This window comes from Sinohyriopsis cumingii, chromosome 18, assembly GCF_028554795.1.
Source record: "Sinohyriopsis cumingii isolate HCF-2022 chromosome 18, ASM2855479v2, whole genome shotgun sequence".
Classification (NCBI taxonomy): domain Eukaryota; kingdom Metazoa; phylum Mollusca; class Bivalvia; order Unionida; family Unionidae; genus Sinohyriopsis; species Sinohyriopsis cumingii.
This window is the reverse complement of record NC_142978.1, coordinates 60,562,194-60,586,349: the sequence shown is the minus strand read 5'-3', so window position 1 is coordinate 60,586,349 and position 24,156 is coordinate 60,562,194. Positions and strand designations below refer to the sequence as shown.

At 36.3% G+C, this 24,156-nt stretch overlaps 1 protein-coding gene across 1 annotated transcript in view; it reads left to right on the top strand.

Annotated features, from left to right (window-relative positions):
- Window positions 1-7,773: 7,773 nt before the first annotated feature.
- Window positions 7,774-24,156, top strand: part of LOC149776761 (beta-1,4-galactosyltransferase 4-like) — a 54,104-nt gene continuing 37,721 nt past the window's right edge. Inside the window, exon 1 of the mRNA XM_089942580.1 lies at window positions 7,774-7,946. The gene's annotated coding sequence lies outside the window, so the exon portion shown is untranslated. The remainder of the gene's footprint in view (window positions 7,947-24,156) is intronic.

The following is a 24,156-nucleotide window of genomic DNA, read 5'->3' as shown; positions in this document are numbered from 1 at the left end:
GTACACGACAAGATTATTCAACGATGCATCTAAATTGTCGTTTTCTTGTTTTTCATCGTAATTTCCTTTTTGGCCCGCCCAGGCAATATTACCAAAATTACAAATTAAATCGTAGCACGAGTGATCATCCGCAGATGGTGCGACTAAATATAATTTATCCCAAGGTAGACAACGCATTATAAGATTTGACTATTGGTTCTTTCCTGACCCGAATGGCTCAGTGATAATCGAACTTACACAAATGACAAATGCTGGGTGATTGTTTTGTCCTTTTTTGGTTTGTTGGGAGTGTGGCGTTTCTGTAAGCTTGGAAAAAATGCTAGCGGTGAATGGACTGTGTTTAACCGTTTGATGGGAATGAATTGATGACATCACTGAATACAAAGAATGAACAGCATGAGTTCATATTCTATACGATGTCGTAAACAACACGAACGAGACGCAGCTCTAATCATGTTGACAAATGAATGCTTTGCCGTTAAAGAAATATGTACAAGATGAGGAATATTAAAATATGCATTTGTCTGCATACAACAGGTGCCAATACAGTGTTTGCGCTACAATAAACTTGTTTACTAACCAGGCGCTAAATATCCATGATAAAAATATATGCCCGAATTTAATTATTGTGGACCTCGAAAACGATTGGGTATGCGTCTAGACGACTGCGATGGGGAAGAAGATTTAATCGCAATTACTAATCAAGCGCTGAAAGGACGTATTTCTTTTTGGATTGTAAAAGGCTGCATGATATTTAAAAAATTGCATTCGGTGGTGTATACTCAAGGATCCTCAATTAGAACTATAGTGTTATAATATAAGCGGATGGACGATCAAACGGTTATCAGAACAAAGCAGCTACTAAAAAATTATCACGTGACGGACACATGGACGTTAAGGAAGTAACAGCGACATTGTCTGTACAAGTGGTGTGGCAGATTTATGTACTGGCATATAAAAATATTGCATGAGGATGATATGAATACTTCATAATCATCAGAACCCGCGACTAGTGGATGTTCTAACTATGTACACTTTAATATGTAACAGCCATGAGAGAAAAATATCAAATATATATTTTGTGACCGCACGAATTTTCCCTCAGATTTTTGCACGCACTAAATAGTTTTGTCTCACGCGAGCTAGTGTCCACGCTACTTCGATGTTCCAGCTAAAGAAACTATTATATATTTATGCGCATACATCTTTGGATCTCATACTTGTTTTAAGCTTATGTGTTGGTGTAAATACTACACGGGCCACAGCGATGAAATAATTTGATTTCTCTTGTGGTTTTACCAGATGCTTTTCCGCTGTTCACAGAGCAAAGTTTGTGACGTACACATGGGTGTTTGACAGATGGCACAATTGACATAATGGCACAATTGACATTGACGTTAGATGATCATTGCTATAATATTCTGTCAATACTTTAAAATCGGCCGTTATTTGGAGCAAGTGATGACTCTTGCTTGATTCTCTCTGATAACGCTTTAACACCGACTGTGTTGAGTGCGATAACACTTGTTTGGTTCTCCAATGTCTGTATGGCGTATCTGTTGTTGAAATTATTTTACCTTCACACGCGTAATGATTGTGAAATAGAGAAGACAAAACACATTTGTCTTAAGGACAAAATATGACTATTTTTCAGCAACGGAAGATATTTGCGATTGATGTAAGACGAATCAGGTTCAATTCTTACGGCTTCTTGAGTTTAATGATCACTGAGAGAACATTGATGTTTACATAGGCAAGCAATGGAGATCTTAAATAAGCAAGTTGAGGATTAAACCATCTGAATAGTTACAATTTCCCGAGAAATAAATGTACCTTTACGTGTACAATTTCGGATGAGAAAATCCAATTCAGCTTGATCTATGACACGTCATCTAACTCGACGTCGTTAGATGATCCAGCGGTAAATTTGCCTATCATTTTTCTACCGGTATCTTTCGAGTATGATATTTCATTTGTTGATGGTGTTTGAATCCACTCTTGGTTTGAGTATTGAACGTGAGGTACAGTTGATATTCACCATACCCGACCATGTTGACACTGATAAAACTATCGACGTTATACTTTGCGTTTCAAAGACCTACATGATAGTGTTCTACTTACGATGGATGAAGATCTTCAAGGAATGGTTTCGGAGTTGGATTCCAATTATGTTTTCTCTTGCCACAGATATTTGGTAACCATTTACATGCTTCTGTAAGTAATTCGTGATGTAAGTATTCAAGCCTAAAGCATCTCGCACATGATAAAACAAGCTGATCGAAATGTAACGATAAGAAACAACTAGAACACAACCAAACGGACACCTGATTGACAGCTCTGACACGCGAAACAGCTTCATAAATATCACCGTGTTAAAGTCTATGTGCGACATACCGGAAATACCAACAAAGTGTCCTTTTTGTTCCGTGATCATATACGATCTTGATATTTATTTAAATTGCATAATATTTCAACGGTGATAGTACTGGTATATAACTGGCCGTTTAATGACTCGTTCTAGTGCAGCTACATGTGCAATAGCTAGATAACTTTTTGAACATTAGCCTCCCATTTAAAAATTATTTCTTATTTCCGTTAATTTATGTTAAGGAACATCTGTGTTAAAATGTTCTAAAACTCCAATAGTCACAACATTTAATTTTCCATCATTCATCATAACTGATTTGTAAATGTTTGGTTCATACATGCTGTAATCTCCATGCACGACTGCGGTGGCCGGATTTGCATTTTCATTATAAACTTTATAGATTCCAGTTATTGTTTCTAATGATGTCGATGTAGGCAGTACAACAACATGTTGTCCTCCGTGATGTTATTCATGTAATGGTTCCATTTTATCTCGTACAACCTATTAATCATCATCTAACATGAAAAATATAAACCTGATACAATAGTATTGTTTGGTTACAATATTGATAAACATTTTCTGAGCGTACGTTATCCATTCGTCCATCGTAGATTATATTATGTCCTCATATTCTAAAATACGTGATATCATGACAATCACGTAGTTGTTGATCTAGATGTTCAATATGTCATGTGGTAGAAACCTGAACCGCGTTGTCTTTAAGCATATTATTCAGGTATCTTTAAAACGTTTCCAAAAACGGAGTGACATATTTCATGGAAGAGCTGTTCCATTTTGGATTCTTCGATCGAGATTAAACTGTAATGTAATTTCAATCTTAAGGTGTCGACGTAATTCTTCTTTGTATATAATTCGATCAATCTCTGAACAAATTTCATTGAACATAGCATGCCATCGCATCTTCGCTATCCAAGCTTCAGATGTGTTAACCCTATCTTTGTCTTTACGGATAGATCAGACAGTTTCGAACTTCGGGTCTGTGAATTTCGTTGGTTGCGGCGGCAATCAGGATGTTCAAGTTTGACCACTGTTCCTACATGAAGGGGAGCACACAGCTGTAATGGACTGATAAACAAGCAGTTTCCACTGCCTGTCTGTGTTTGTATAAATACATCCTTTCCATTAAATACCCCAGCAATGGTTTCTCTCTGGTACCTAGTCATACTTTCGATGTTAAACTTTCAAAGTATCCTTTTGAAGTCGACTGCCTCCACCATGTTCGGCCGATTTACAAAGAAGCATTGCACGGCTGCTACACGCTGTTTTTCAGTTTGCACTGCATACTAAGGGAGACAACTGATAAATCCAATAGATGCTGCTATGACAAGGGACTCATATATATGATCGATACGCCAAGGTTTAGATAGGGTTAACATATCGGAATGCTGAATATTGCGTCAACTATCATAATTACAAAGTTTAGTGTCTACTTATGTATGATCATAAAATTGTACCCTTAGATATATCGGAACTGCTTTCAATTAGCTTAGAAAACATTGGTCACTCTATTATCATCTACCTGGTGGAACTAATGGTACCAAAATGAATATATGTACACGTGGCATCTATTGATAAACGACGAATATTTACGTAGTGTGCTTGAAGCATAAATTGATATTATGCTCAGTTCTCACCCCGTAGCATTTTCAGCATTTTAATAATAACAAGAAATAGGAAATGTGTAAAGAAGGTACGCGATAAATGTGGATAATTCTCAATAAGATTTGTTTCTAATATGAATAATATGTACTTTATAAAACAGAGTATCTCTCAGGACAACTAAGCTTATCATATTACAGGGAGACGAGAAAAGTTGAAATCTTCGTTGTACATCACATTTTCTATATTAAAGAATTATTTGCAAATATCTTTTGTTCAGTAAGCAGTGACAAAATTATTAAGATTACAAAATTGTATATATACATTTCAGAAAATGGCATCAAAATGGCATCATGTTTAAAATAAAACAACAAAAAATAGATAGGTACCTATACACATTAGGAAATCTAATAACTTAAAGTCATTCACATTATCCGACTGTAACTATTGTTTTTTTTTTTTTTTCTTCAAGTAAGATCATTTTGTTGATAGATTAATACTGAGAAAATAGACAAAATATTGGATATATTTTTTATGCTCATTTATTACGAATATATAGGTTCCAGCGAGAGTCTCCAAAGGGGATCAACTCTACTATCTCTAACAAAGAATGATATAGTAAATAGCATATAAGATTTTAGAATTATAAATAGGAATCTTAATAATTCATTCCCTTACGATACGGATATCTAGCAAAACTGACCATTGAGAAAACATCAATGAATGATATTAATTATGTTAGCTATTTTAGTGCCAAATCATCATTCATGTTCATATTTACATGACATAAACCCTTTTATACCGTTCACTGAAAGGTTACTGCTACTGCCGGTAAAAAACAAAAAAAAACAATCATCCTTCTTGTTCTACATGATCGCGGCGGCGATAGGACGTTGTAGAAGTATTTGTTTTTATTACACTGGACAACAAATTTTTACAAAAGTCATGTTACTGAAATAAAATTAGTCAATTCTTATCAATTTTTATGTGCTGAACACGAATATGACAGTCAAATTGCAAAATTGGCTCTAGTTTTTTTGTAATCTGCAAGAAATTAATGTTTACATAACGAAATGCATTCCAATAGTAAAAGGTCAACTGTAATAGCCTACCTATAAAAAATCAAGTCATTGACTACATCTTAGATTTCTTCGCCTGTCTCTTGTACAGCTGTTCGGGAGCATCTCTGAGGAGTGTCCAGCAGTAGTCAGCCAGCATTGTAGTGGACCATTTTCCCTGGTATCTTTGTTCCATTGTTGCGATATCTTGATGAAAACGTTCGCCGTGTTCATCACTAACAATACCACAGTTGCTAGGAAAGAAATCCAAATGGGAATGAAGGAAGTGAATCTTTAGAGACATATTGCAGCCAAGTTTCTTATACTTCATCAACATGTCTTCTACTAGTTCCTTATAGTTTTCTGCCCTAACATTTCCGAGGAAGTTTGTAGAAACTAGGCGAAAAGCATTCCATGCTTGTTTCGCGTCACCTTCCAGCAAGTTGTTGAACCGGTCATCTTTGAAAAGCTCTCGAATCTGAGGACCCACAAAAACTCCCTCTTTAATCTTTGCTTCGCTGAGTCGAGGGAATTTTTCAAGCAGGTATCGGAATGCTGGCAAAGTCCGGTCAATGGCTTTCACGAAGTTCTTCATCAAACCTAGTTTGATGTGAAGGGGTGGTAGCAAGATTTTCTGAGCCTCAACCAGAGCTGGGTGTTGGATATTCTTCTCTCCAATGGCTACATTCTGCCTGTGAGTCCATTCCTTCCTCATGTAGTGCATTTCCCTTGCTCGGCTATCCCACTCGCATAAGAAACACATGTATTTTGTATATCCTTGCTGCAGTCCCATTAAAAGGGCAACTACCTTCAAATCACCACAGAGGTGCCAGCTGTACTTGTTATACTCAATGGAATTCAGTAGCTGCCTTAAGTTATCGTATGTCTCTTTCATGTGGACAGCATACGCTACTGGAATAGATGGAAGAATGTTTCCATTGTGCAAAAGCACAGCCTTGAGACTCAGTTTCGAAGAGTCCACAAATAGTCTCCATTCTTGTGGGTCATGAGTGATTTTTAAAGCATTCATGAGGCCCTCAATATCGGAACAGAATATCAGATTACTTTCCTTTCTGAAGAAAGGCTCCAATTGCTGGTGGCGCTTTCGATATGCAGTAATTGTGACATCTTCTTCTAGAAGATTCCATTGTTGGAGTCTTGATCCTAGCAATTCTGCCTTGTTCTTTGATAAGTCCAAATCACGAATCAGGTCATTTAGTTCTTCCTGTGTTATTCTGTGTGGGGTTGATGATGCACCACAGTGAAAATCTGGATCACTGCATGCTGATGGACCAGGAGAAGAACAGGTCGACTCACCTTTGTCTTCGTCAGATGAATCAAGAGAATATTCTGCTGGAGGTTCTGGAATAGGAAGTCCCTCACCATGTGGAACTGGTCTCAATGCAGACGGAATGTTTGGGTAGACTATTCTCGACTTCTTTCGCTTCGTTATTCCGCCGGAAAGAGGAGGAACCAAGCAGAAGTAACAGTCATTTAGGTGGTTGCTTGGCTCTCTCCACACCATTGGGACTGCAAACGGCATTGATGACCTTTTGCAATTCAACCACTGTGAAAGCTGTGTTGTACATGTAGCACAGCATATATGCGGAGCCCAAGGCTTGTCTTGGTCACCAACCTTGCATCCGAAGTAAAGATGATATGCCTTCTTCACTTGAGAATTGATACTTTTCTTCTGGTTGGCAAATGTCACTTCCCCACAAATATAGCAAAAATTGTCCGCGGTATTAACACACTTTCGAGGCATTACTGTTCTTTATTGTACGTAAATGGATAAAATAATAAGTTTTATGTAACATTAGCTTGAACTGTCTCGCACAACGTCTAAAATATTTTAAATGCTGAACCTATCTGATTGGGCTTTATATAGTACACTGCTTACGTCAGCTTCAGCAGCCGCCTGGCATTAGTATAATAGGCCTACACATGTATAGTACACTGCTGACGTCAACTTACTTCAGCAGCCGCATGGCATTAGTATTGCATTGCATCAGAAAATGATGCAATCAACTGTGGATGATGTGAGCATGATGGTATTATGCAATGTTACATCATTATTCCGGATGTTGCTGCAGTCCTACTGGAGAAATTTACACAGTGAAACATAGAAAATGAGGTATATGAATATCTTCAAAACGAGAGCCAATACAAATTTTTCACGGTTATATTCGTGTTCGGCACACCAAAATACTACAGATTAGGGCCTTTTCAAGTCAGTAATGATTTCACTGTTGACCAGTGTTATTGTTCTTTTTATGGTTGTCGTTATTGATGCTGTTGAAGTTGTTGTTATGATGGTGGTAGACGTTAAGTTTTTGTTTTTGTGTTGATAGAGTCAATCATAACTAACACCTTGTCCTCTAGATGGACATCAGGTGAGCTTGTAGCAGACAAATTGGATGGAGACAGTCTGAGAATGAATGGGAAATATTGTATCATTAGGTCATATTTTATCACAACATTCACAATTCCATATATTGATCCTCGTCTCAGCAACCCGAAAAAGAGTCAAATACAAGGATGTTAACTATACAGACATGATTCTGGGTTTTAATCGATTTTGAAGGTTTCTCATTCGTTGATATTTGGCTCGTTAGGACATTCTTTTGGTATGGAACATCTGTTCTACTTTGATAAACTATGAAACGCAGACTATCTACATAGCTGTCAGTTAATTTTGAAAATCTGCTGGTAGCTAAATATGGGAAAGGTAACAGATGTACCATTGTATTAATGGTCTTATTTAGACAGGGCCCCCTGTGTACTTGAACATCGTATTTACTGTATCTTTAGAATTTCGCTGTGTACAGTAGGAAGTCATTTTGCATTTTCAATTAGGAATGTGAAATCATGGACTAATGACGTCTCACTTGCTATTTTTGGTAAGTACATTTAAAATAATATTCAGGCAAATATTTAGAAGTATTAATTTCGTATCCTGCTCATTTAATCTGCAAAATTCACGACAGTTCCGATATTTTCATTTCTTGAATGTGCAAATTTCCATTCCAGATTTTCTTTACTTTTGTACAGTACTTTAACACTTGCTGATTCCTGTTCCAATATAGAACCTCCATTGCAAAATTGTTATGATTTTTAAGGTCGTGTTACTGTCGTTAATCTGTCGAAAAGTCCACCACTTTTATGACTATATGGTATATCTAATGCCATTCATCCATGAACAAAAATATACGACAGCTATTTATTACCTTCGACTACATACGTGTTTGTGAAACATGGTTTGTTTCTTTCATTGATGTTGTTGTTATAACCACTTTTTCGTTCGTATTATGTATGGCCTGTCTGTTGTCCGAATGATAGTGCATTTGCTGATCCACCCGTCTTGGCATCACCCACTGTTTTCTTTTGCTAACTAAACTTCACTTACAAGAGTGAGGAAAAGCGATATGGTTTAGCTTTAAAGGGATGATTAAATGATAATGAAGGTTTCGGATCCTGAATTTAGCCCCTAAGTATACGTAGCTACTCCCATCATTGGTTTTGTGCATGCGCGCGTTTACTACCAAAGCGACATGTGTAATTTGTTGCGAAAGAAGAAATATATTTGGACATGGTATTTTCGCTATTTTATCAAACAACACGTTTATTTCTATTACTTCTGTTGATAACTAAGGTCAGATGAATCTCTCATGAAACATGCTTTCGCCGAAAATATGTCCTTGCTATTTTATATAATAATAATAATAATAATAATAATAATAATAATGTTTAATGTTCCTACTTTTGTGTTGGATATCATCATCACTAAAAAGCAGTCGTTGATGATGATGATATCTGATTATAATGATGACGATGACTACGGTGATAATTATGGCACTACTGATAATTTTACAAATGAAATTGCAGTAGTTCCTTTTCATACTGTAATATTAACACATTGGTCGAATCCTAAGATAGCATGTTTATGTTATCATTATAAAGATATATGTATGCTACTTGTTCTGATGCCCTATGTCAATCAAGTACAAACTGCACGTATGCAGGTGTGAAGAGATTTTGAGCTATAGACCAGATCGCATCATCCTACATATGGACTTTTTTAGTGTAACAGCGTATCATTTGTGATGCAAGGGTTGTGTTAGTCGCCTCGGCTATTTATGGAGTGAGGATAGACGTACTCCAGAAATTTTTCCCAGGAAAGCGAATGCAAGTTTTTTTTATCTTCACCGTTACAGGTATGGTAACCACTTTGCTCACTGAAAGTTTTAAATTTATTTTAAGTTCTGCAATGTACTCATAAGTAATACAGGTGTCTGAAAGCACTATATAATTCATCTAAGTTTTTCTGTTTTTATATTTATATCTTCAACGATTGCAATTCTCTTTCTTTTTCTGATTTCAAATTGCAAAACAGAGTCACATATAGTTCTTTGTTAGACGTTAGGATCTTCTAATAAGACGGTGATGACACAAAACTGATAATTGAATAATTTCGTAATTGTTACCTGTGATTGCAATACTCCATGTACCCAAGGCAGCATTCGGGGCCCAAGGCAACAAGCGATGAGGGCAGTGCCCCAAGCAAAAAGATTGCATTCCGGAGTTTATTTCCTCAAAGCGAGGGGCCCGAGGCGGTTGCATCGTTCGCCTTTCCCTAGCGCCGGGCATGTTTTTTTCTTCTTTTCAAGTTGATGTCTTAGTGTTTATGGCGATAAACTGAAAGCTTGTCATTACTAGTCAATATTGTCAATCATATATGCTCCATTATTCCATACAAATAAGAAAGAAAATAATTTTGTTTTGAATTTGTGCCCCCCCCCCCCGTACGGTTCAATAAAATAGATAAACAAACACTTATTTAAAATTAAATGAAAGAAACTAACCTTACATTGTTATCATTTATTCCTTCGTTTTTAATCATGAGAAATATATTAAAGAAAAAAAAAAACATATGCACGAACTCCCTATATGTAGCGAATGCTGGCAGGCGTATACATCCTTACGGTAGTGTGTATCTCTTATGTCAGATAACAAAATCGCAAAAGAGACGAGAATATCGTCCGATGGCTTTAAAGTACATGCCATTGACGCATAATAAGTTATAAGGTGCAAAATGACCAAGATTGGATTGTGTCCAGGTTAACTATACAACGGAATCTCGCAAAAATTAAAATTATTTGAAAATACATTCACTGTGAGTGCAAATGATAATATTTTCGTTAGCATGGGTTACAAAAGTATTATTAAAGTTATTGTTGTGTTTACCCTGCACACATCAATAATAATTACATACGGCAAAGAAATAGAAGCTCGGGAGTTGAATAAACACAAATGGGAGCGAGCAATAAACTCCTTACTTAAACTTACCGACATGATATCAAATACAAAGCTATTTTATTACAAAGCAAGCCATCCCCGGAAACAGATTTTTGATTCTTTAAGTGTACAGAATTATTTTTTTTTTTAAGTCTGCCGACATAAGGAAGCCAACGTTGTTCCTTTGGATTTTTTTAAGTATGCCGATTTCTTCCTTTTTTTTCTTTTGTTTACGAAATTGACAGACATAAGGAAGCCAGCAAAAATAAATCGAAACAATGGAGGAGTTTTGAAAGCAACACACTCTCACGTCGATATAAGGCTGAACAATAAATTAGTTTTCAATAGTTTCATTTAAATGTTCCCTATTCATAGTTTATAGTGTTTAATTTTTCGACAACAAGAACCATGTACTTCGTCTTGTGGGAGTAAATTGCGTCATTTCCGGTTGGCGTCCTCTATAGGTTGGAAATCTTAGCTAAGGGGAAGTAACAGCGTTTTACACTTCTATTTCCAGTAATTAAAATATTATTTCTTCCTTACACTTCATAATTTTTTTATTCTTTTGTGCGAGTGTAACTACTTTTAATCATTTAATGCAAGTCTGATGTAAAACAATAAATGTTGGAGTATGACCAGTAGCTTTTAGGTCTCCTGTGCAAAGCAACCATGGATACTGTACATTAAATAGTTACGCCACGCGTAAAATCCACACGTTTTGCCGACCCTCAGTAGTGACTAGTTGGTACAGAAAAGTTTTGAAACAATTACATGTATATATGTATGTATGTATGTATGTATGTATGTATGTATGTGTATGTATGCAAGCATGCATGCATGCATGCATGTATGTATGCATGTATGTATGTATGTATGTCTGCCTATCTGTCTGTCTGTCTGTCTGTATGTGTGTATGTATGTATATATGTATGTATGTATGTATGTATGTATGTATGTATGTATGTATGTGTGTATGTATGTATGTATGTATTGCTGATGTTGTTGTTATGCTTTAATGACGACTTTGATGAATCAACATCGACTTATAACGTACCCAAAATAACAACAAATAATATATAATGATATATTAAAGAAAGTTACGGGAAATGTTCACGACAAAGAGCTTCAGAAAATTGTCGCAAAAATGAGGCACGAAAAAAGAAATTGCCACAGGACAAAAGACTGCACTATGTCGAAAACAATCTAGTAAAATGTTGATTTTGATTCTTGAGAGCAGAAAAAAGTATGGATTCACTTTTACTATGAAGTTTAAATTCATTTATGCTGTAACTTAATTCTAGCGTTGCTGCTTGGTATTGTGCTTCCACTGGCACCCTAGTATCGTAATGATATCCAAAGTATAGACATCAAAGCACGCCTAATCGTCAGAAATTCTTGAAAGCGAAAATGCATTCTATTTCATCACATGATATTGGTCGAAACAATAGATAAGTTACGAGGGGAGCGGCCAAAGAGGGACATTTTCTTATGTACTATGGACCCTTCCTGGAAACCTATGCGTAATCTGCACCGATTCTACTGTTGTAGCCTACCGGAGACCAAACACCATCAAGGACATTCTAGTCAGGGCGAAGCTAACGCCAATCACTAATCAAGACCACCTTAGTGAATCTAGCCCATCAAAAAAAACAATAATTTTAATATAAACTATGAATAAAAGGTGCAAAGCCTGGCAACATATGATAGAGACCAGGATACTTTTTAGCTAATTGACTAGAGAAAAACTAATTATACATGGTCCAAACAAACCATGCAAAACAGAGAATGTTCTTTATCTCATCACATGTAACATCTGTAGCCTTCAGGATGTCGGAGAAACTGAAAAGCTACACAAAAGGATCAGCCTTCATAGCTCTGATTGGATGACAAAGAAGCTGTACAGAAGCCCGGTCGCAGAACACCTTTCCCCTGGCTACACTTTCAGTGATATAACACTTATTGCAATTGCTCACAACCCCAGCTGGAGTTACCAAAACCAGGAAATAAAAGGAATCTTACTGGATACGCCACCTTAGAACATTGAAATCAAGCGGTTTAAACCAAGAAGACTAAAACAAGACAACCATGCACAACTAAAATTGTCTTTTGCAGCCGATATATTTTCTTTTAAAAAATTATCTAAATTTGCTTAATAGCCTTTGACTGCCATAACAATGAAATATCCGGGATATAATTTGCGCTTATATAGAATTACATAAAATAACAGATGTCGTTATTACTCATCAATTTCTAGGTCAATACAACTAATTTCGAGTATCAACAACAAGCTAAAATAAACTAGTTGAAACATAATAAAGTTAAAAAGTTTAATTCCTGTAGAAATAGCCATGTAAAGTTTCGCAAATATAACCGTTTTTGTGTTTTATTTGCTTGTCTTGTCTATGTTTTGTATTTGTCTTTGAAAAATACTCATTATAGGGTGGAAAGTGCTCAGGCTAGTTAGATATTAGTTTCGCACTGTTCGTTCTCAGTTTATTGCATTTATCTCTTATCAGTCCCTGACACACGTGATCCCTTCCTGGATCTAGTGAAATGGAAAGGATTGTTATTCGCCATATGATTTGTACTATATATATATATATATATATATATATATATATATATATATATATATATATATATATATATATATATATATATATATATATAAGAAGTTATGACCACACAACTTAATCTTATAGTAATGATAGGCAAGTGCCTACATAAGATAATGTCACAAGGCACCTCACGTTTTTACGTGTCTGAAAGCCATTTGGCGTTAACTTATTCAGCAAAAAGTAAACTGTCAAAGTGAAGACCATTGGTCAAGTAGCGATATTGTTTCATGAAAACAGCAAAAATATTACACATCCATTTCTTTAATGTTAGTCTCACCAATTTGATCCCATCTGAATGTCATTTGTCACATTGTTTCACACTGTGGCTCGCGCATTTTAACCAAGAGTTCATAGACCAGACATGGTTTTCTCTTCGAATGAAATATCGTATTGAGATTATATCATTATCCTTCGATCATCCAATCAATAGCTATCTTTTATTGGCGAGAACCAAAAATGAGCGATGCGTACGATCCCTTGTCATTGCAATAGTTGCTGATCTTTTATCAACAGCAGGGCAGTCGTCTTTACACATGTTCTCGTTTTTCTTTGAGAAATTTTGAGTTTATTCCGGCTTTGTCTAGAACAGGACGGGTTACCAATTTACAAGTGTTGCTATAAATAGAATTTGATGTCATTTTCCACAAGATCCGGTATGCACCACGCTACTGCTTTCCGACAAACAGAACGAAATTCGAGTGTACACAATACAGTGATTTCGCTAATATGTGTCATATTTTATCTAAATTATGTTGCTTTGTTCATATCAAAGTGTACAAAATATCACTCAAAGATGATAAAATATTGACTAAATTTAGCAGATAAGACAAGCACAAACTTGTTTTATAGTCTTTACGTGTTCAGATTTGAGAAGATTTGTATTTTACCGGATAAGAAGATAATTGTTTCATTACTGGTCTACGAAAACAGTAAATGAAACACCCAATAAACTACTTACTACAGTTCATTGTCATAATTTTTTATCTTCCGTTTGTATTCATGATTTCCGTAAAGTTACAATGTTCACTTTGTGAAATGGCGTGGCCCTTAATTTTCTTTGATTTGTTGTCATACCTGTCTAAATTTATATATTTCACAAGTGTCCTATTTGTCTTTCTCTTCTTGCATTCATATATTGTTCTTTCGTTTCTTTGTCCTACCAATCCTTCACTTTGTTGTTACGTCTATTCGTTTGCTTAATAATTTATACTCACCTAACTGTTTTTTTTTCTTACGTTTCATTGTTGAAACTGTTTTATTATAGGACTGATTGGTCCAATCGAAACAAATGAATTAGATTATTAATCACAATCTCAATATACATTTAGAGGAAAACAATCATCTAAAAAATAGTATGGCACACAGTTATTATCAAGACAAAATTCAAAAAAGAATAAAAGTAATTGCAGAATTTTAAGAAATATTTATGCAGCGGATTACTATTTTACACTCCTTGACTCTTTCGCATTTTGATGTTCTAGCCAGAAGTTAGTTATTGAGGCTGTTACATATGGACAGAGAACACAAATAAATTTTGCTATATCTTCTCTACATTTGTTTCGCAGTACTGAACTTTCCACTGCGTGACAATCAATTCAGGTCATATGTTAATCTAAAATACCTTCAAAATAGCATCACGGTGAAGTTCTTGTTAAAGGTTCACCGGCATTTTATTGAAAGGCTGGCCTATTAACAAAGCAAAATGCAATGCAACACAGATTTCACTTCCGGATCTTCAACAATGCCTTATTACTCACTGTGACGTTTCGCCAAAATATAAACAGACAACCACACCATAAGCTCACATTCTCAAGAAAAAACAATTACCTTTTAAAAAAGTGTTCTAAAAAACATAGAACTACATTCGTGGCTACTGAACTTGAAGTGCTAGTTTGTGACCCGATTCCATGTTAAGGTGATATTGCTTCTGGGGCTTTTTAAAGATTCTGCTTCAGAAATAATTGACTATATTGACACACATAACCAACGCTTTTTATTTTTAAATTTGTCAAGCTGTTAAAAAATAAATGTAATTCTCTCCGGAAACATCGTCTTCAGTTAACTCTAAATAGTGATACTTCGCGACACGTAGCAAAGCCTGTAAAGCCTGTGCTTGGGATTTAAGAAAATGTCCACTCGGTCTATTATTAAGCTTGAGGTCAGTACGTGTTACGTCAAGTTCTCCTAATTCGGAAACGGCTTTGTTATCTGAAGAGTAAATCTTGTTTCTGTCAAAGCTCCATACAAAGAATATTTATCAAGTATATAATAGCTTGGCATAGACATGTGGTTCTTGACGTAATGTTGCAATGTCTATCGCAAATGAGAACAGCTGTTCCCTTTTAGCATAGCAAATAATAATCGTCAGGTCACAGAGTGATGATGATCATCATCGCTCCGTAATCTCTCTCTCTCTCTCTCTCTCTCTCTCTCACACACACACACACACACACATACACACACATACACATTCAAAGTAGTGTATTCTATTTTCAAAATATGCCATGATATTATAGACGTGAATCTGTATAACGTTGTGTTGCTTCGTGTAACAGATATTGCAATAGTCCCTAACGCGGCCATTGCGACCGCCAAGGCTTTTTGGGGTGCACGTGTTCTAGGCTCCTAAATTTAGTAATTAGATTATACGTTTTACGGAAAGAGGTTATACTGGATAATGAAGTCCATAATATGACTATTGAACGTACCTTACAATTATGAATTTGCAAGAACGTGAACGTTATTTGTATCGAAAGACTGATAAATGTTTGTAACTAGTAGTGGTTGCTGTCGGCCAATCTCAAATGTACTGTTAGACAAACAAAATTTGTGGACCACTGAGATGTTGTATTTATTCTATAACATTTCGATTAACTGTCGCAGATAACGAAATGCAAGATAAATTTTAGTATCTAATCAATCTTGTTATCAGAGGAACAACTATCTACAAATTGATGATTTGAATATATCACAGATATAAGAAAGCAAATGCCAAACTTAATGATGCTTGGTACTTTATGGATTAAACTTATTCGTGTTAGGATTACTTGTATTAGCGCTACATTTTGTTTAATAGCTATTAAACAGAGTAATTCCAATAAACCGTAAGAGAGGAAATATAACAAAATGAAAAACGCACAGAAATAGTTAGAAAAAAAAATGTTTTATTCGATGCATTTGTATCTTGGAGAAAATAATAATAATAATAATGAGGACTTTGTATAGCGTCTAATCTTTAGAAGCTCTAAGCGCATTACAACATTAGACAACACCTATAAGATAAAAACATATAATGATATGATCACAATAAAAAAACGGGGCCCTGAGTGGCCGAGTGGTCTAAAGCGCTCACCGTTCCGGATCACTGCCATCTCACCTCTGTCTGCGTGTGTTCGAGTCCAAGGCTCGGCTAGCGTGGGTACGTGGGAAAGCCTGCCAGTAGCTTCTCGTGGGTCGGTGGTTCTTCCCTGGGTTTTCCAGGGTTCTTCCTCCACCAGTTATACTGGCCGCCATGTATAGCCTATCTTGTGCTGAAAAATGGCGTTTAAACCTAGAACAACAACAACAACAACAACAATAAAAAACACCATGAAATTAGAAAACATTAAAAAAACATGCTGATAATGTTTAAGGTAGGAAACATTATAAGGTCTTTAAGTTTGTTCTTGCAGTCGAAATAAGTGAGTTTTGAGAGCCCTCTTGAATGTGATCAGTGTCTTTGTGTCTAAGTCAGTGGGAAATTCATTCCACGTTGCTGTGCCCTGGTATGCAAAAGAACGCTGTCCATATGACTCTGTTTTCATAGTGGGAGTAATGAGTATACGATTGTCAGAAGAAGAGCGTAAGTATCTTGCTGGTGTGTACACATGGGTGAGGTCGGATAGGTATTTTGGACTAGAGTCCGACAGTGAAACGTAGCACAGATAAAAAAATTGTGTTTGATTCTTGATCGAATGGATTGCGAGTATAGGGTACAGAGCAGCGGTGAGGTGTGCTCTGATCGTGGTACTCTAAGTATGATCCCAGCAGCTGTAATTTGAACTTTTTGAAGTTTCTGGAGCAGATATTGAGATGAACCAGACATAATTGAGTTACAATAGTCCAGTTTTGAAAGTACTAATGAACACACAAGTGTTTTAGTGGCATCAACTGAAGATATTTGCGAATTTAGCTGATGCGTACAATTGGTGAGACACTGGATGATGATATATGACACTTGAGAGCGACTGAGTGTATCGCATGAAGAGAACAGGTCCAAAAACCGACCCCCTTTGGAACACCACAACATAGATCAAATGGGCTGGAGTGTATTCCATTTGCAGATACAATTTGTGTCATGTTGCCCAAGTAGGACTTGAACCACAGTAAGGCTGTATCATGAATGCCAAATACATGCTGGAGACTGTAAAGTAAAGTAATATATCATGGCCTTTTGTGTTAAATGCTGCAGATAAATCAAGAAGGGTGAGGACTGTATTCTTTCCGCTATCCATCACAGAGAGAATGTTATTAACTACTTTTAGAAGAATAGATTCAGTACTATGGCAAGGGCTATATGCAGATTATACATTGCTTAAAAGACTGTTTGAATTTAGATGAGATACAATTTAAAAATGATTAATCTGTATGATATGAAAATGGAAATTAAACTATAGAATAACAAACAGACGCGGACAAAACTACAGAGCCCAATATGAGACCCAGAAAAGAATTACCCATCGAATGAGAGAGAGCAACAAACATGCAATGATTAAAACAAATTTTTATTGTAAAATAATAACAAAAATGACGAGTGTGACACTTTCTACCAAAATTAAAAATTAGAAACAAAAGTACATAAAAGCCATTTTACAAACATCAGGTGTAATACCTGAAGGTAGGCGAGTACAAAAACCGGAATCTCCTTGGACACTAAGACTTTGTAAAGTTAGGACATTTAGAGAAACTTCGAAGCTTATTTAACTTCCCAATCGTAAACTATCAGATATCATGGAAGTTCCGATGAAATTTCTCTAACAATTATAAACAGCCATATATGCTGGGAAAGAATGGGATAAATTTACAAAGAGGGACTATACTCAATCACAAATGCAATCAGAGAACTTTGTAAATTTACACCTCTAATACCACACTCTCCGTCCCTTCCTTAGTAATAATATGTACAGTTTCATGTTTGCAGATAAAATTGCTGGCTAAAGTAAATGTGCATGTAACGGGACAGCAGTCTTTATAGGATCTATTAAACAAATAAAGATGTATGTGTGCTAAATAATTTAACTTCTAAAGCTGCTATGAAGAAAACAAATATGTTATACAAGGTTTGTCTCAGTAAATTTAACAACTAAGTCTTCCAGCAACACCCAACACCATCAACCGCATCAAGATATACGAAGCTCAAATTATACGTCAATGAATTGTACATTGGTGGGTATATTAATTCCGAAATCCGACCATAATAATAATAATAATAATGAGGACTTTGTATAGCGCCTAATTATTAGAAGCTTTAAGAGTTTTACAACATTAGACAACACCTATAGTGGGAATAACGAGTATACGATTGTCAGAAGTGGAGCGTAAGTATCTTGCTGGTGTGTACACATGGGTGAGGTCGGATAGGTATGTTGGACTAGAGTCCGTCAGTGAAACATAGCACAGAGAACAAATTTTGTGTTTGATTCTGGATCGAATGGATAGCCAGTATAGCGCACAGAGCAGCGGTGAGGTGTGCTCTGATCGTGGTACTCTAAGTAGCTGAGTTACAATAGTCCAGTCTTGAAAGTACTAATGAACACACAAGTGTTATAGTGGCATCAACTGAAAGATATTTGCGAATGGAGCTGATGCGTCTCAGCTCAAGATATGCAGCCTTTCACATGTTCATGACATGTTGTTGCAATGTAAGGGTAATGTACAGAGTAACACCTAGGGTTCGTACTGATTGTGTTAATTTAATGTTGGTGTTGCTGATATTTATTGTTCGAGGGATAGGATGTGAATGAGAAAGTCTTTCTGTTGTGATCAGAATGCCTCCGTTTTATCATCATTCATCTGCAGCTTGTTACATGTCATCCATGATTAAACATCAGAAATGCACCTCTCTACACCTTGGATAGTAGCATCAACTTCAGTTGGGTGGCTAGATTTGTATATTTGGGTGTCATCAGCGTACAATTGGTGAGACACTGGATGATGAAGTATGACACTTGAGAGAGGCTAAGTGTATATAATGAAGAGAACAAGCCCAAGAACAGACCCCTGTGGAACACCACATCATAGATCAACTGGGATGGAGTGCATTCCATTTGCAGGCACTATGTGTGTCCTGTTGACCAAGTAGGAGTTAAACCACAGTAAAGCTGTATCATGAATGCCAAATACATGCTGGAGACGGTGAAGTTATATATCATGGTCTATTGTGTAAAATGCTGCAGGCAAATCAAGGAGGGTGAGTACTCTAATCTTTCCGCTATCCAAAGCAGAAAGAATGTCATTAACTACTTTTAGAAGAGTAGTTTCAGTACTGTGGCAAGGGCGATATGCAGATTGTACATTGCTAAAAAGACTGTTTGAATTCAGATGAGATACAAGATGGGATAGAACAACCTTTTCTAAGATTTTTCCATATGAATGGGAGATTAGAAACTGGTGAGTAGTTCTTTAAATCGTTATGGTCTAGTGATGGTTTCTTCAGCAGAGGTTTTACAATGGCAGTTTTGAAAAATGATAGGAATTCCCCGGATGAGAGTGAGGTATTAATAACATCAGTTAGTGAAGGCAATAATGGATCTAAGCACTCAAGCAGCAGTGATGTTGGAATTGGATCGAGTTCACATGACTTTGGTGCACTCTTCATCAGGATTGTACGTACGAAATCCATAGAGACAGGTTCAAATGCTGCTAATGGTTGCGGGTCAAATTCTGTATCCCAACTGTATGGTGACGACGAGTCAATTGAAATTGTGGTGTCAAGCTTGTCTCTAATGGTTTGTACTTTGTAACTGAAGTAATTTGCAAACATGTCCGGAAGGTCAACTGGAGAGAAGGTAGTTGGAAGTGGTGTTGATTTGTTCCTTGACATTAGTTTGTTTGTAATCTCGAAGAGATCTTTGCAACTAGAACTTTCCATGATCATAGTGGTATAGTGAGCTGATTTCGCTGCACGGACTATATTTGTGACATTCTTTTTAGCGGCTTCATAGATGTGCTTATCAATAGTGAGTCTGGTGGAAAGCCAAAGCCTCTCATCTTTACGACGGTCTCTATTAGCAGTGCGAAGCTGGTCCCTAACACTGGTATACCATGGAGAATACTTTTGAATTGATACTCTGCACTTGGTAGCTGGGGCATGTTTGTCGAGCAATGAAAGCAGGCAGTTATCGAGTTGTTCTGCTGTATGAGGTAAACAAATTGTTATGTTTGCTTGGATGTCATGCATTAGTTTGGTTCTATTTATCATACGGAGGTGTCTCTTAGTAGCAGATAAAGGTGGATGGTTATGGACTGATACGTCAAGATGACATGTAATGCAGAGGTGATCTGATGAAAGTTCATGGGATGCCAGGGAGGACAGTATAATGTTATCATCAGGTCTATGAAGAATCTAGTCTCAAATGTGACCATGTTTATGGATGGGTTGGTTAAATGACTGTTTGAGGTTGAAAACATTGAAGGCATCTAGGAGTTTTGATGTGTTTGGGTTTCCGGAACAGTCTAAGTGAAAGTTGAAATCTCCAAGAATAATCAGGTTGCCAACGATCGAATTTCCACATTCCAGGAGATTCGGAAACTGCTCCATAAAGAAATTCAGTCAGCTTGTTTTTTCTACTAGCAGGAGGGCGGTATAGGCAGAAAAAAATAGACTGACCTTTGCTCCAGTGTGAGTGTGGTTTGGACTAGTTCAAACGATGTGCGGTCGAAATTGAATGTTGTGGTGTGGTTAAGACGTTTTATCATTGAGTTCTTTGTCATGACAGCAATTCCACTTCCGCGAGAGTTATGGGGAACGACTTCATGGAGTAACCAGTGAGTGTTAAATCCGCACACTTGGGCTCATCGCCTGATTTTTTTTTGCCATGCTTCTGTCAGGATAAAGACGTCAATATTCTGGTCGTTGATACAATTAATTATTTCTTTGCGCTTTCCCGGTGGTCCTACTGATTGGGCATTGATTAATGCAATACGCAGAGGTATCTCTTGGATAGTTGACACAAAGGTTGACGAAATAATCGGGATTTGAATTAGGTTATCTAAATTAACGGTCGAATTTTTAAATTGTTGAGCCGGAAGGGGCATAATGGAGATAACTGGAATTTTTGTTCCTGTTCTACGCCGGCAAGCTTTGAAACAACGTTTCGTTTTTCGCTTCTGTTTACATTTAGGTAATGATGAATGTAGTCCCAGTTCGTTTCATCTAGATAACAATGTGGTGTGGAGAGCCAAGGAGTGGTCATTTAAAGCAATTAATGAGGGTCCATCATAGCATAAACGGGTTGACTGGCGAGTATCACGTGATGGCAGTTTGTTTAAACACTAGTGGAGCAAGACAACTGAGAATACTCCTAATTGTTCTCGTTTCCAAAACAAGGAGATGAAGATACACATACGAACTGAACCGCCAATACATAATGAACACAATAACGTAGACGAAGGCAGACAACAAGTACAAATATCATGAAAACGGCACAAACATCAGAACAGCTGCTTCAAGCCGGTTAAGCGATAGCGGCCATCTTGATTCATAATCACATCTCTTAAGTACATGTAGTTACAAATATTATTAAGGACTGATTTAAAACGCTTTTTTACCTTCTTTTACTTTTCTTTAATTTAACCTAGCAGAATTAGTCAGAAGTGCTTTTAGTAAACATCATTGACGAACCGCCTGATCTTGTATAATCGTCAGATTATCTTGCTAGATCTATTATTGTTGTAGCAACATCGTCGTCGTTTTGAATAGTTTCAATATTTTTCCATCAATCATGTATGTAGCACTGTAAAAAAAAACGCCATTATGCCGTTATTAACGAAACTACTTCTATCGTTGGCATTATATTCTGTATTATCAGCTTTCAAAAGTTCCCCTTTTACTTCAATAAACGTCTGAGCAGGCAAAAGACATCTGCTTGCATCTTGAACTTGTAATTCAATTCGACCTAGTTTGCTTGTCGTGGGTCATAAAATTAATACTGATAATTGCGTGTGGATTCATCTCTGAGAACTGGCGCATCCATGTCAAATGCTGGATCGGATATACGTTTAAACATTGTATTATAAGTGTCATCATCCAACACGAAGACCATTTCAAGCTATTAAACTTGCTGTTATATTTTTTCTTTTTCTTACTGGGGTATATCTGCTAACTTTGCAGCTTGATTTATTCTTTTACTGACATTTACAGGCATAACTTCAGCACTGGGTAATTTTACTGGTTGTGGTTTTCGTCGTACTAATCGAGCTAATCTTTCTTTGATCGATGAAAATGCTTTACCGGCAACATTACCAATAACACTAATACCTTCATCACGAACAGCATCAATAGCCTTCATCCCTAATTGTTTTGCAATCGGTATTGCTTTTGGAGCCATACTTCTGAATAAACCCATAACAACATCACCGAGTCCATCTCCGTAAATCGCATTGTAAGATGGCAATCGTGGATTTACTACCCTAACTATTACAGGCCCACGTTGAGCAGTGTATATAATAATTTTTAAACTACATGCTGATTAATTAATTGTTTCTAATAATCATCAGTTATTTCATTACTGAAAGAATGATACATGTTGCGTTCAATAATCTTCGACAAATATCAGATATGTCATTAACAATATCTGGAGAATTTTTTTCTTGCGCGTTTTCTTCCGATCACAATTTCAAGTCGGTCAACATCGGCAAGAATAATATCAGGACAAGTAATAAGACCACTTCCTTCTATAGTAAAGCCACTTCCTTTTACTCCTTCTTTCTCACTTATTGTTTCATCCGCTTATCTCTTCCATAATCTTAAAATTGATCTTTCTACTTCTGCGTTTTTAAGTTGCTGCTTCATTTATTTTTTGTTTTGTCTTCTATCTTGTTTTTTTTCTTTCTTTAATATACTCATCTACCTTATTCTCAAAAACCTCAAAATTATAAAGAAATCTTCCTTATATTGGATTCTCGGAATATTAGAAGCGACACGATATACCTCCTTAAGCCAATCGGTAGCTTTTCATGTATTAATATATTCGGGTTTTCATATGTTTCTCTTTTATGATATCCAAACGCGGCAATATCAATTACTTTGTCTGGGTTTTCGATATCGGCAATACCTTCAGGCGTACATTTATATATTATCTTGGTTCTGTGGTTGAACTTCAGGTTGTGGTTGAGGAGGTTGCTGGGGTGGTGGTTGAGCAGCTTTTAAAACGGCAAACAGGTATCAACAGGCAATGTTTCAAGAGCTTTTTGTGTCCTGTAACAATTTTTGTTGTTGGTTCAACAATTCGTTTAAATAATTGTTCCGAACTTTCTGCAAATTCAACTTGAGATTCCTGACGTTCTTGTACTTTTCGTCTGATAGAATCACGGACGGGAAGAAATTTCTTAATTGCTTCTAATCTTTCTCTAGCTAATCTAGCTGTAAAAGACACCATATCTGGTACCATTATTGATATAATACTAATTTAATTATAGCAGCAGAGAGGGTGCGACCTCAATGAAACATCCGATGGGTAAACGAAAACACACATACAAATTTAGACAAACCCTAACGACAAAAATAAAGTAACAAAATAAACGAACCCAATTAGAGAAACGCTCGGTAATGTTAGAGTCTTTGGTGTAGCGTTAGTGATCTTTAATTTATTTTTCGTATGAGGTCTTAGTTTTCATAAATGACGTTTCAGCAAAAGGTATGTTCACCCTCTCAGCTGCTTGTCCAATACATTCTGATAAAGAATGATCTACATACACGTTATCATCAACCGCAAAACTATTTAATGCAAAGGTATCGACTAGATGAGATATAAGGAGTATAATTTTTGTTCTCTGGAACATGGACAATCTGTTAAATATTCTGGTCCTTAAACCTTCAACAATACATACCTTACGAAGCACTTGCTTATAAATGAAATCTATCTGCAATATATACAGATCCATATCTGCCGTCCCATAATACGCCAGTATAGAAGGGTTATTTTTGTTTGCGATTGGA